Source organism: Neovison vison, chromosome X (genome assembly GCF_020171115.1).
Source record: "Neovison vison isolate M4711 chromosome X, ASM_NN_V1, whole genome shotgun sequence".
NCBI lineage: Eukaryota > Metazoa > Chordata > Mammalia > Carnivora > Mustelidae > Neogale > Neogale vison.
Window position 1 is genome coordinate 102,738,688 of NC_058105.1, and position 15,603 is coordinate 102,754,290.

Genomic DNA, 15,603 nt, shown 5'->3' on the forward strand with positions numbered 1-15,603 from the left:
AGAGAGGAGGAAGTAGGCTCCCTGCTGAGCAGAGAAACCAATGGGGGGCTCCATCCAGGACCCTGAGATCATGACCTGAGCTGTAGGCAGAGGCTTTAACCCACTGAGCCACGCAGGTGCCCCAAATATGAACATTTCTTTAAACAATGTTCTTAAAGGACAATTCACTTTGTTTGAATGAGATTAGGTCAAAGATAGAGGAGATGTAAATACCAAGAGACTCAGTGAGGCAAAAATACTGGTATGAGAGGCTCTGAAGTGAAGGAGTCATCTTTTAGGATTCAACTGTTTTATCTTGAGAAAATCAGTGGATATTGGATAAGTCTGGTGATCTAGGAGTGGGACAGGGGGAATCCATACTTGTTCAATCTGTTCCACATAACACTTCTTAAAATTGGATCCTGGTTTTAGAGCTAGAAAACAACCACATGTGTTTTGTATCACATGTAGGTACGACTTCCAACTGTTTTTGTCTTCTTAAATTTATGAACTGCTGAGAAGGCCCATGGAAACAAAAAAGCAAAGTCAAAAGATGCATACTTAATTTTTATAATAAAGATGACCAGCTAAATTCTGCCTGTCCAAGCAGTAGAGTTGATACTCTTAAGTTTTTTATTAAATACAGTTCCAGAAAAAAGTCATTTTATGAATCACCCTTTGTACTCCATACCACCCCTCATCCCTACTGTACTCACACACAAGAACTTAATATTTTAAATAATGTGTTCCTAGGTATAACATAGAAAAAGTGATCCTTTTACTATGTTACACCTAGGAACACATTAATTCTGGAACACTGAAAATTAATTAAAAAAAACATTTTAAAAAAGTTATCCATATTCAAACACGTTTGAGAATGTTATATATTTTTAAAACAGAAATATTTCCCTGCATAACTTTCATTATATCAGGAACTGGCACACCCTGGCGGGGATGGGCTAAATCCAGCCAATCATCTGCTTTTATAAATGAAGGTTTAGTGGAACAGAGCAATATGTATTTGTCGATAGATTATCTGTGGCTATATTGTTAGAATGACAGAGCTTGTGACACAGACTCTATGGCCTTCAAAGCTGAAAAGATTTACTACCTGATCTCTTTCCCCCCCAAAAAAATGTATCTGACCCCTGGGCTTAGAGACAGTGTGTAATACACACTGTAATATATAGTATACAATTCTTATAATTACTTGAGCAGAGAACCCATTGCTCACATTTTGTAGCTTTAATGTTCTGTGGAACAGCATATAGAGTATAATATTCTAGTGTTTGCTCAGCTGTTTGTTTTCCTCTTTATTTTTAAGTGAGATTTGTCCAACCATAAACATGAAGTTTCAAAGTTATTTTGAAGTGGGAAGAACATAATGCAGCACTTGTAATAGAAAATACCCTTGGAGATCTCACTGGCTTTTCAACAGTAATATAAAATAAGAGCTGGTGGTGATTTCTTAGAGAAGAACTCATCAAAAATATCTTTTAAAAATATATTTTATACATTCAGTTTATTTGGTTCTCTTGTAGATTTGCATTGTGATTTTTCATGAGCTGAGCAAAAATCCCTGTTTCATAGGTAATAGTTGCCTCCATGTGCTTAAAGTACTATTTTTTTTCCAATTTATTTATTTTCAGAAAAACAGTATTCATTATTTTTTCACCACACCCAGTGCTCCATGCAAGCCGTGCCCTCTATAATACCCACCACCTGGTACCCCAACCTCCCACCCCCCCGCCACTTCAAACCCCTCAGATTGTTTTTCAGAGTCCATAGTCTCTCATGGTTCATCTCCCCTTCCAATTTACCCAAAAGCACATACCCTCCCCAATGTCCATAACCCTACCCCCCTTCTCCCAACCCCCCTCCCCCCACCAACCCACAGTTTGTTTCGTGAGATTAAGAGTCACTTATGGTTTGTCTCCCTCCCTATCCCATCTTGTTTCATGGATTCTTCTCCTACCCACTTAGGCCCCCATGTTGCATCACCACTCCCTCATATCAGGGAGATCATATGATAGTTGTCTTTCTCCGCTTGACTTATTTCGCTAAGCATGATACGCTCTAGTTCCATCCATGTTGTCGCAAATGGCAAGATTTCTTTTCTTTTGATGGCTGCATAGTATTCCATTGTATATATATACCACATCTTCTTGATCCATTCATCTGTTGATGGACATCTAGGTTCTTTCCATAGTTTGGCTATTGTGGACATTGCTGCTATAAACATTCGGGTGCACGTGCCCCTTTGGATCACTACGTTTGTATCTTTAGGGTAAATTCCCAGTAGTGCAATTGCTGGGTCATAGGGCAGTTCTATTTTCAACATTTTGAGGTACCTCCATGCTGTTTTCCAGAGTGGTTCCACCAGCTTTCATTCCCACCAACAGTGTAGGAGGGTTCCCCTTTCTCCGCATCCTCGCCAGCATCTGTCATTTCCTGACTTGTTGATTTTAGCCATTCTGACTGGTGTGAGGTGATACCTCATTGTGGTTTTGATTTGTATTTCCCTGATGCCGAGTGATATGGAGCACTTTTTCATGTGTCTGTTGGCCATTTGGATGTCTTCTTTGCAGAAACGTCTGTTCATGTCCTCTGCCCATTTCTTGATTGGATTATTTGTTCTTTGGGTGTTGAGTTTGTTAAGTTCTTTATAGATTTTGGACACTAGTCCTTTATCTGATATGTCGTTTGCAAATATCTTCTCCCATTCTGTCAGTTGTCTTTTGGTTTTGTTAACTGTTTCCTTTGCTGTGCAAAAGCTTTTGATTTTGATGGAATCCCAAAAGTTCATTTTTGCCCTTGCTTCCCTTGCCTTTGGCGATGTTCCTAGGAAGATGTTGCTGCGGCTGAGGTCGAAGAGGTTGCTGCCTGTGTTCTCCTCAAGGATTTTGATGGATTCCTTTCTCACATTGAGGTCCTTAATCCATTTTGAATCTATTTTTGTGTGTGGTGTAAGGAAATGGTCCAATTTCATTTTTCTGCACGTGGCTGTCCAATTTTCCCAACACCATTTATTGAAGAGGCTGTCTTTTTTCCATTGGACATTCTTTCCTGCTTTGTCGAAGATTAGTTGACCATAGACTTGAGGGTCTATTTCTGGGCTCTCTATTCTGTTCCATTGGTCTATGTGTCTGTTTTTGTGCCAGTACCATGCTGTCTTGATGACGACAGCTTTGTAATAAAGCTTGAAGTCTGGAATTGTGATGCCACCAACTTTGGCTTTCTTTTTCAATATCCCTTTGGCTATTCGAGGTCTTTTCTGGTTCCATATAAATTTTAAAATTATTTGTTCCATTTCTTTGAAAAAGATGGATGGTACTTTGATAGGAATTGCATTAAATGTGTAGATTGCTTTAGGTAGCATAGACATTTTCACAATATTTATTCTTCCAATCCAGGAGCATGGAACATTTTTCCATTTCTTTGTGTCTTCCTCAATTTCTTTCATGAGTACTTTATATTTTTCTGAGTATAGATTCTTAGCCTCTTTGGTTAGATTTATTCCTAGGTATCTTATGGTTTGGGATGCAATTGTAAATGGGATTGACTCCTTAATTTCTCTTTCTTCTGTCTTGTTGTTGGTACTCTATGTGGAAAACCCAAAAGACTCCACTCCAAAACTGCTAGAACTTATACAGGAATTCAGTAAAGTGTCAGGATATAAGATCAATGCACAGAAATCAGTTGCATTTCTCTACACCAACAACAAGATAAATTACTATTTTTATGTTAAAAGATATACTTGCAGAATACATGCTTATCTTGATACTCAATCAATTTTACATTACGTTTTATTTTTATGCCAAACATTCTGTAAATTAAAATGAATTACACAAATAGAAATAAAAATTTGAATTTTACTATTGTTTTGTCTAAACATTTTGAAGAAATAGCTTATTAAGATTGTTTTCCCTTGTTGAAAACAGAAGAAAAATACATTAAGATTGCTTAATATTTTCCTTAAAATATTGTTGAAAAAATAACATTTTAGATAATTAAGAAGAAAACAATAGTCTTACAGGTTTTAAGACCTATATATCATCCCCCCTCCTTTTTTAATGGAGGTAGAATTGAAATAACATGGTTTCAGGTGTATGATGGAAGGATTCAACATGTATATGTATGGCAAAAATGATCACAAAATGTCCAAGTTAACATCCATCTTCATACACAGTTACAGTTGTTTTTTTTTTTTTCTTGTGATAAGGACTTTCAAAAGCGACTCTCCTACTTTCAAGTATGAAATAGAGTATTACTAACTACAGTTACTATGCTGCATATTACATTCCCTTGACTTAGTCATTTTATGACTATAAGCTTATAACTTTTGACCCCCTTCACCCATTTTGCCCCTCCACCATCAGGCAGCCATCAGTCTATTCTATCCATGAGCTCAGTTTTTGTTGGGTTATTTACATTCCATACATAACTGTGATGCTATGGTATTTATCTTTGTCTGAGTTGCATGTAGAATAATGCTCTCAAGGTCCATCCGTGCATCCATGTTGTTGCACATCTCAAGGTTTCATTCTTTATAATGACTGAATAATAATCAAATGGAGATACGTACATATACGCACATATTTATTTTATTCATCAATCAATGGGTATTTAGGTTGTTTCTGTGTCTTTTCGTTTCCAATGAAATGTGTGTGTTTCATAAGGCTCTTCCCTATATTAAATTGTAAATACCTTTCTAGATCGAAATATATTCTTCAGTGTTTTTAATAGGATTATTTAGTAGTGCTTATTATGCATTGAACACTGTGTTGTGTGGCTTGAATTGACGTAAACATCAAGTTTTTGTATTAGTGTTTCATAGATGGGACTATTAAAGGTGAGAAGTTAAGGAAAGTATATGTGCCTTAGACCTGCTCTGCGGTATGGCTGGAAATCAGACATAAGTCTTTGGAACTCTCAGCCACAATTTTATACTTCCTCTTTATTAATACTCCACTGGGAGTATATATTATAATCTAACAAATGCAGTAATATTGGGCAATTCAGTTGTTTAAAATTGTCCGTATTATAAATATGAGTGTGTTAAACTTTTGTGATCTCAGCTCATGCATAAGCTAAGATAAATCTGGGATTCATAGAAAATGCATACTTTGATGCCTTGATAAATACTAGCAAATTGTATTCCGAGCACTTTCTACCAGTTTTTATACCCTCTTCCTCTATATTATGCACAGAATTAGATATGTTTGATAGACGAAAACAGACCTCTCATTATATCTGCATGTTCTTCATAAGTAATTAGGGTGAGCATACCTTTGATATTACCATTAATACTTAAAAATCTCTCTTCATTTTATTTTCTACTGAGTTATTTTTTTAACTTGATTAATATGAGGTCTTTGTATTAATAAGATTGTTGTGTTTTCCTTCGTTTATATATATTTATATAGCTTTTTTAATATTTTGTATGTGAGACTTCTGTTTTTATTTTTTGATGTGCACAAGTTTTATGTAGTTAAATTCATTCATTACTTTGTTTTATGGAATTTCCTTTTGTTGTCATTATCATGAAATAGTTCCCTATTGTTAAGATTTTTTAAAAAAATTCTCATTCACATTTTACTTTAACATTTTCATGGATTTATTATTTACCTTAAAATCTTTAATTAATATGTACTTTATCCCCACAATTGGTTTATGTAGGGCTTTTTTTCCCTAATTGGGTAATAATTGTTAAATAATTACTATGTTCCCCACTGATAGGAGATGCCATATTTATCATGTACTAACTCTATTTTGTTATCCTGAATATATGTATCTTGTTATTCAATAGTGAATCCTTTTACTTCAGTTTTTACTCATTTAACAAACATAGTAAACTGATCTCTGTATCTCAGGCATTGTAGTTGGAATGCTGAATTTGAAAGAAAAGGAAGCATGTGATTAAAAGAGAGCATATATAGTATGTCAGACAAATTAGTTCAGAACAGTAATTATTATTTTTTAAAGATTGTATTTATTTATTTGAGAGATAGTGAGTGAGACAGAGAATATGAGCTGGGGCAGAGGCAGAGGGAAAGGGAGAAGCAAACTCCCTGCTAAGCAGGGAGCACGATGTGGGGCTCCACCCCAGGAACCCGGGATCATGACCTGATCTGTAGGCAGATGCTTAACTGACTGAGCCACCCAGGTGCCCCAAGAACAGTAATTAATGCTACAATAGAGGTAAACTATGATACAGGTAAGAGGATGCCATCTTACTGGTAGTGTTTGAGGTGTTCTAAAGACTTAGCAGGAGAATTGATGAACCATATGGCAAGTTGAAAATGTCATTTCTGGAAGACGGAGTGGCATATGTGAAGATAGGGATGTTTGAAATACCAGTGTTTACCCATGGAGCTACAAATAACTATATATCTAGAGTGATGTCCATGTGAGTGTGGAGTCTTTAAGGGAGAGATAGAATAGATGAGGGAGAACAGGAGCAGGACACTGAATAATTGCCTTTGGTAAGTGCTTTATCCTGAAATTTTTAGGAAACCATTGAGTTTTTTTCCCCAAAGGATTTATATAATAATACCATTTTAGAAAGGTTAATTTGGGAAAGGGGGGCAGGGGTCTCACCATGATGGCTTATCATGGCCTCATTGGCATTTTCTGTTTATGTGCTCTCCCCCTCTTATGTCTGGAGCTCTGGCATGGAATCCCCAATCTAGGAGTTAAAGATCTAATGTTGTGTAGCCAGATTTTCTTCTTGCTCTTCTTACTTTAATTATTTCTGTGACTACCTCATGGCTTAATTCATTTAAATTGTCCCAAGTGTATCTGAAAGAAGAGAAGAATGAGAAATGACAAAATCTTGTCAGAAAAAATAAATAAAGAGGCACAAGATGAAAAAGCCAGCAGATACATAGAGAATGTTCTAAAACCTCACCAGGAAATGAAATTGAGAAAACTTAGAGTGTGTGTTTCAGGTGACAGGTAAAACCTGGAAGTTAAGTGGTGGCCATAAACTTAAGGCTGATGAAGATTTGGTGCTTGAAAATAAAAGCCAGACATCTTTTAAAATATCAAACAGAGAAGCAGCAAAGAAAAGGAACTTGCCTCAGCCTTTAACCAAAATTTCACTGTCTGCTGAGAAACCCACTCAGGAGATTTTTTTTTGGTATATGTACAAGTTAATTTATTACCACATGGTTTATAATTGTAAAAAAAATAGAAACAACCTAAAGTCCTCTACATAGTATAGTGGTTGAATATGCTATTCTTGATTAACCTGAAGAGCCTCCTGAAACAGCTGAACGAATAGTACTGTTGCTCTCCAATGTCCAAGGGGGAGTGTCCTGAAAAGAATATTTTTTAAGTCTTGAAGATCATAGCTCTTATTTGACTGGGTGATGAAAATCAGGTACTGCACATCCCTATACAGCTTTTCTTCTTCCTTTCCCAGAAGGCCCCTGGAAGTGGTTGGAGGCTGGTCACTGAAGAACGTAAGAATAACTGTGGATACTCTACTCAATGTAAAGAAAAAGAGCAGAGCAACTAATTAAGAAACAAGAACTACCTGTTCTCCATAAAATTAGTTATGCCATGATCTTACAGGACAGTAAATGATTCACTTTAAAATTATGTCATACCTTGATTGAGCTCAAGGCAGTAAACCCTATAATGTTGAGATCCTTAGGCACATATGGATATAAATGGTTAGAAAAGAATTGCTCTCTGCATACAATAATTTGTGGAATGTGCCATTTTATAATGTACCAAATGAAAAGTAGATAAAACATATAAAGAAAGACACTCAATGATTTGTACTTTATCCTAGCTGATACTTGTCACTATGCTGAAAAGTATTAGGACTTTGTTTACTGCCTTTTCAATCAGCCTTGCCACTCTAAACCTTTCACAATTCAAACTCTTTAAAGTCTATTAAGTAGGATTTTTTTCTGTATTTCTGGAAATTAAACTGTGAAGATATTTCAAAGGATTTTAATGTTTTAAACTTCTTTTTGATACCTGATAAAGGGCAGGTATCCAAAATACATAAAGAACTTAGAAAACTCAACACCCCCCCAAAATAATCCAATTTAAAATGGGCAGAAGACATGAACAGACATTTCTTCAAAGACCTGCAGATGAAAAACAGTCACATGAAATGATGCTCACCATCACTCATCATTGGGAAAATGCGTATAAAAACTACAATGAGATATCACCTCACACCTATCAGAATGGCTAGAATTGAAAACACACACAGATGTTCTTGAGAATGTGGAGAAAAAGAAACACTATTGCACTGTTGGTGGGAATGCACACCAGTGCAGCCACTGTAAAAAACAGTATGGAGGTTCCTCAAAATGTTAAAAATAGAATTATCCTCTGATCTAGCAATTGCACTGCTAGGTATTTACCCAAACAGTACAAGAATACTAATTCAAAATGACACATGCACTCCTGTATTTAAAGCAACTTTATTTGCAATATCTAAGGTATGTAAATGGCCCAAGTGTCCATCAATTGATGAATGGATAAAAGAGATGTGGAGATATATATATATATATATATATATATATATATATATATATGAATGAATGAAATCTCCATGCAGTGGAGCATTATTCAGCTCTAAAAAAGAATGAAATCTTGTCATTTGCAAATTACATGGATAGAGCTAGAGAGTATAAAGCTAAGTGAAATAAGTTGGAGAAAGACAAACACCATATGATTTCACTCATGTGGAATTTAAGAAACAAAACACACTAGCAGAGAAAAAAATGACAAACCAAGAAGAAGACTATTAATTATAGAGAACGAACTGATGGTTGCTAGAGAGAGGGTGGGTGGGGCGATGGGGAAATAGGTGATGGGGATTAAGGAGTGTACTTGTCGTGATGGGCATTGGGTGATTAAAATAAAAATTTTAAAAAGGTTAATTTGGCAGTAGAATAGAGTTTGGATTAGAAGGGCCTAGCTTGTATGTATTGTCCTAAGTATACTAGGATTCTCCAGAGAAACAACCAATAATATATTTTATATGTGTTTATTAGTGCTTCACTCATGAAACTGTTCTTCCCTGCTTGCTTGTTTTCCTATCACCTTCATTTCTGTGAGAAAAAAATACACTTAGAGTCTACAGTAGAGACCTGGCACTGTTCTAGGTTTGGTGGATCAGTAGTAAACAACAGCAGAAGCCAGAAATCCATGTTGTTAGGAAGCTTGCATTCATATAGAGTAAGACAGACATTTGCCAATAGAGTGAGCGTATCTCAAGTGTTAATAAGTACTTCAGAGAGGGCATGAGGTGAAAAAGGGCTCCAGGATGATGATTGTCCTATAAATTTTAGAGAAGCTCCATTTCACAAAGGTTTTGTTCAGATACTGACATGAGCAAGTACCTGATGGCAGGGAAGTAGAGAATTGTGCAGAGATCAGACGGGAGAAGTTTCTGTGTAGAGGGAACAGCAAGTGAAAGAAGACTCTAATGGAGGAGCAAGCTTTCTGGGTTCAAGGAACAACAAGAACGTCTTTGTGCTTTACGGTGAGGCAAGGGAAAGGGAAGAAATAACACTGGGAAGTAATAGGTGAAGTTCTTCATGGCTTTGGGTGGACACTATAAAGATTTTGACTTTTTTCTGATTCAGTGGAGAAATAATTGGAGAGTTAAAGGAGTGACATGATCAGCCTTGGTTTTTCAAGAATAACCCTGGACCGGGTTAAGAAAAGATGAAAAGGGACAAGGGAAGAATCAGGAAGTATATTTAGATGGCTGTTGTAGACACTAGACACTCCCTGATGGTAGCTTAGAAGAGGGTAGTAATGATGGAGTTGGGGAAAAATTCTTTGTAGAATTGAGATAGGCTTTTCTAGTGTATGAATAGTTAGTAGTAGCTGAATGCAGCTTTTCCTGTAAAATCCAAGGCCCATGATTTAAAATACCAGTTTGGCATTGGGTAGGTTTTTGGCTCATTTTCTCAGTTCCACCAATATATTATCTTTTAGAATGTTGTAGGTCTTCCAACCATGTGAATCATAATAATTTGAGACATAATAAACATTTGCCTTTTCAGTGCATCTAAAATCTTTGAAGATAAGCAGTTACCTGAAAAAAAGTATAAAGCTAAGGCATCTTGTATTTGCCAAATGGTTCAGTTAAAATTTCTAGCTCTTAGTAGAGTAGATTGACAAGTAAATGCATAGGGAGTTTTTTTCATGTTTGAGTTCCTGGGTAGGAATTGGTGAGGATCAAGGAGTTCTTAGGAGAGGAAAGCACTCACTATCCAATTAAGACCTCTCATTGTGAGGAGGACCCAACATCCTACCTCCACTTGGTTAATTTTACAGATGCACTATTGATCTCTCAAGTAGTTCTGTCTCAACACTTTTCTCTATTCCATCTTTTTTTCTGACTTTATTGAGATGCAATTGGAATGTAACATTGTCCATTGTTTAAATTATACAGTGTGTTGACTGGAAGCATTTATATGTTGCAAAGTCTAGCCTAGTATGTTCTTTCTTACTGAAAGTCTTCCTCTGCATCACATTTAATTCCCCAAGCTTGCTTTGAATTATCCATCATTTTGTTTCCTTTCTTAGAGTATTCAACAGTAATATAAAAAGTAATTATTATGTGCCGGATGTGAAAGATATATAGAGGTCATATTTCCTTCCCTTCTGATGCTATTGGAGTGTGGTAGAAATACTTGCAAGGACATAAACTTCAAAAAAATTATAAACACGATGATGAAGATACCCAGAGTGTTCTATTGGGAAATCAAAGGCAGAAACCTATCCTGACCTGAGGAGGAGTGGTAGAGCATCAGATTGTTGCTGATAGTATTGTAATCTAATCAGAGATAAGAGTGATAAAGAGGAGGTAGGTGTATTGTAGTTGAGATGATTGCAGTGTCCCTTGGGAATTCCATAACCACCCCCCCAGGATCTCTTATAAGAAAAATATATTTAAATGCATAAAATAAAATATAAAGGACTATAAAAGAAGTTGCACAAGAACAGAATATTTTTTAAAGATTTTATTTATTTATTTGACAGAGAGAGATGCAGCAAGAGGGGAACATAAGCAGGGGGCGTGGGAGAGGGAGAAGTGGGCTTCCTGCCAAGCAGGGAGACTGATGTGGGGCTCAATCCCAATTCTAGGATCATGCCTGAAGCCAAAGGCAGACTCATAGTGACTGAGCCACCCAGGCTCCCCCACTAATAGAATATTAAAGCAAACCCTAAAACAGTGGTATATGTGCTTTTGTTGTGTTATATACCTGTATCTTGCCAGTCAGATTTACTAACTCATAGTTTTGTGGCCTATAATATGTATTGTATCTATGTGGTTGATAATGATAAAATTGCAATCACTGCTACTACAAAAGTATGTTGTCTGCATTCATAATTGAAGGAAGTGTTAGAGGTTAATATAAACAAAGATACAAACTTTTATCTCCATCTAAGTTTACAGATCCTCCCTTGCAACTTTATCCAGCTTTACATAGAATTTATGTGATGGATTTAAGGTAAGGAAGGCTGTAGGTGGACAGAGAGAAACTAATCTGTACTTAGTCCTGCAGTGTGATGATGAAACCTTAAAGGTTTTCCAGCAACTCTAGCATATGATGCCCTTTCCTATCATTGAGTTCATTTTTTTTTCTTTTACTTGCCCCACAGGATTTAAGATTTAGGTCATAATGGATTTTCTAATTTTTCATCTAATTTTTAGGACTTACCTTGTTAATAAGATGGTAACCGTTAGTCCTTGCTTGCTATTCAAAGTGTGGTTTAGGGACTGGTAGTTTTGGCATCACTGGGAGTGTATTTGAGTACAGAATCTCAGACTTTGATCCAAATCTATGGAATTGGAATATGAAAGTCAATAAGATTACTAGGTGATTTTTATGAACATTGAGGATTGAGAAGCACTGCTCTAAGGGACAGGGTTTCTGAATTAGAATCCATTTGCTTCCTCATAAGACTCTTAGAAAATTTAGTCACATAATCTTTCAATACACACTTAGTTTGACAATTAAACCAAAATTACAGTCATTTTATGTTGAAAGTGCAAACTTTCAGATTTAGAAGTAAAGGACATATAAATCTTATTAACAATCCTAAAGTGATCTTTAAAGCAGTGGATGATTTTTCTGGGTCAATGTATCACTTTGAGCAAATAGACTTACCATAAATGGCCTGCCATTTGAACGGACACCTAAAAACCATGCATCTATCACCTGGCATGAAATCTTACTGCAAATGTGTATATCCTACCTACATTATGATAACAGATCATAAATTAAGAGAGTGCAGTTTCTCATTTCTTTATGGTTGTGAGGCATATCGTTCACATAACCTTTTAATCATTCAATAAAATGAGTGGCTGGAAAAGGCATACTCAATAATACTTCATCATGGCATTCAGTCCTTGGCATTGGCTTTGAATTCCTTTGAAATGTTTTATTAGGGGTTTAAGTGGTAAGGAAGTAAAGAGGAACTTGGAATTGTGGGTTTTAAGAACTGCTGAATATTTCTAATAATACATCTCATGAAGCATGTGATTCCTGACTCCTAAACTATAAGGTCAAGTAAAGTAAACTAAGTTTTGTACAAAATAATGTAATTTAATGTCACCTACTTGATGTAATAAAGTCACTGGAGCCAAACTGATTGGGCTGGGGCTTTGAGTATGTAGGAAAGAGGCAGAAGTTGGACTGATGAAAGTTTAAGAACTAGAGGTTGCTTAGAGCTAAATGTCTCCCTTGTAAAATATAGCTTTGTTAATCTTCAAGTTGTATGGAATTGATATTTTAAAGATAAAAGTCTCTTGATATTTATTCTCTACAACAGTGTACTTGAAATTTTCTCTTATATTTAAAAGTATTCAGTGACTGTCAAAAACCCTTCAGATAGTTGCAATAGTTAATATTACTTTGGTTGAGAAATTTCTTTTTTAAAAAGGTGGGAAAACAATTTATAATAAGTGACAAGTGGCATTCTTAGGAAAATAATGTATACCAAAAAAGGAATGTATTCATCTCTTCCTGATTTAAAAATATATATATATTATATTTATATATTATATTATATATTATATATATATATTATATTATATTATATATATTATATATATATATATATGATTGGTGAAAAATCTGTACATTTCACTTACAGGCTTTAAAAAATCATATCTACAAAAGCTTGTGGTTTTAGTACATTAACTTAAAACTATTTTATGTTTTCCCTTGTCATTTCAATTAAAAAACCTAGTTTTCAGATTAGTTCTTTCCATATATGTGAAGAATTTCATTGCACACATAAATCATGTGGGGTTTTTTCATTTTATGTGTATTTAGGAAAGTAATATTAAACTTTCAAGTACTTAATTCTTTATAATATTTTGCATTATAAATATTCCTGAGTAATAATGGATGGATATACTATTATCTATCTATCTATCTATCTGTATTTTTGGTACTGGATTTTAGTGAACTCCATGGATAACCCTTCTTTTTTAAAATTTTTTATTTATTTTTTAATTTCTTTTCAGTGTTCCAGAATTCATTATTTATGCACCACACCCAGTTCTCCATGCAGTACGTGCCCTCCATAATACTGACCACCAGGCTCACCCAACCTTCCACCCTCCTCCCCTCTAAAACCCCCAGTTTCTTTCTCAGAGTCCACAGTCGCTCATGGTTCCTCTCCCCCTCCAATTTCCCCTAACACCCTTCTCCTCTCCATCTCCCCATGTCCTCCATGTTATTCCTTATGCTCCACAAATAAGTGAAGCCATATAATAATTGACTCTCTCTGCTTGACTTATTTCACTCAGCATGATCTCTTCCAGTTCCGTCCATGTTGCTACGAAAGTTGGGTATTCATCCTTTCTGATGGAGGCATAATACTCCATAGTATATGTGGACAATATCTTCCTTATCCATTCATCCGTTGAAGGGCATCTTGATTCTTTCCAGTTTGGTGACCGTGGCCATTGTTAAGAACACTGGGGTACAGGTGGCCCTTCTTTTCACTACATCTTTATCTTTGGGGTAAATACCCAGAAGTGCAATTGCAGGGTCATAGAGGAGCTCTATTTTTAATTTCTTAAGGAATCTCCACACTGTTTTCCAAAGTGGCTGCACCAACTTACATTCCCACCAACAGTGTAAGCAGGTTCCCCTTTCTCCACATCCTTTCCAACACATGTTGTTTAGTGCCTTGTTAATTTTGGCCATTCTAACTGGTGTAAGGTGGTACCTCAATGTGGTTTTGATTTGAATCTCCCTGATGGCTAATGATGATGAACATTTTTTCATGTGTCTGTTAGCTATTTGTGTGTCTTCATTGGAGAAGTGTCTGTTCATGTCTTCTGCCCATTTTTGATGTGATTTTCTGTTTTGTGTGTGTTGAGTTTGAGGAGTTCTTTATCAATCTTGGATATCAGCCCTTTGTCTGTATTGTCATTTGCGAATATCTTCTCCCATTCCATGGGTTGGCTCTTTGTTTTGTTGACTGTTTCCTTCATTGTGCCGACACTTTTGATCTTGATGAAGTCTCAAAAGTTCATTTTCGCTTTTGTTTCCTTTGCCTTTGGAGACATATCTTGAAAGAAGTTGCTGTGGCCAATGTCAAAGAGGTTAGTGCCTATGTTCTCCTCTAGGATTCTGTTGGATAATATTTGTTTCAGGTCTACAATATAATGATTAAGCACTTCCATACAACCCCTGGTACTCAGCACAAGTGCTCTCCTTAATCCCCATCAGCTATTTCACTCATTTCCCCCATCCACCTCCCCTCTGGTAACCATCAGTTTGTTCTCTTAAGAGTCTGATTTTTTGTTTGCCTCCCTCTCTCTTTTTCGTTTGCTCATTTGTTTTCTCTCTTGAATTTCACATGTATGAAATCATATGGTATTTATCTTTCCCTGACTGAATTATTTCACTTAGCAGAATACTCTCTAGCTACACCCATGTCCTTGGAAATGACAAGATTTTATTCTTGTTTATAATTGACTAAAACTCCAGTCTATGTGTGTGTAGACACCACATCTTCTTTATCCATTCCTCAGTTGATGGACACTTGGGATTTTTCCATAACTTTGCTGATGTAGATAATGTGATTGTAAACATTGGAGTGCATGTATCCCTTTGAACTAGTATTTTTGTATTTGCATACTCAGCAGTACAATTGCTGAGACATAGGGAAATTCTATTTTTAATTTTTGAGAAGCTTCCATACTATTCCCTAGAGTGGCTTCAACAGTGTGTATCCCCACCAAAAAGAAGAAGAAAGAAGTTGCTATGGTCAGTGTCAGAGAGATTACTGCCTATATTCTTCTCCAGGATTTTGATGGTTTCAGGTCTCACATTTAGGTCTTTCACACATTTTGAATTTACTTTTGTGTATTCTGTAAGAAAGTGGTCCAGGTTTTCCAGCACCATTTGTTGAAGAGACTGTCTTTTTTCCATTGGCTATTCTTTCCTACTTTTTTGAAGATGAACTGCAGGTTAATTTCTGGGTTTCCTATTCTGTTCCATGGATCTGTGTGTCTGTTTTCTTGCCAGTACTATAACGTTTTGTTCACTATAGCTTTATATTATACCTTGAAGTCTGGAGTTGGGATGCCTCTAGCTTTTCTTTATCAAGGTT

General features: G+C 35.9%; 1 pseudogene; it reads left to right on the plus strand.

Annotated features, from left to right (window-relative positions):
* The first annotated feature begins 6,583 nt into the window (after positions 1–6,583).
* Positions 6,584–7,505, plus strand: LOC122897366 (annotated as a pseudogene).
* Positions 7,506–15,603: the final 8,098 nt, after the last annotated feature.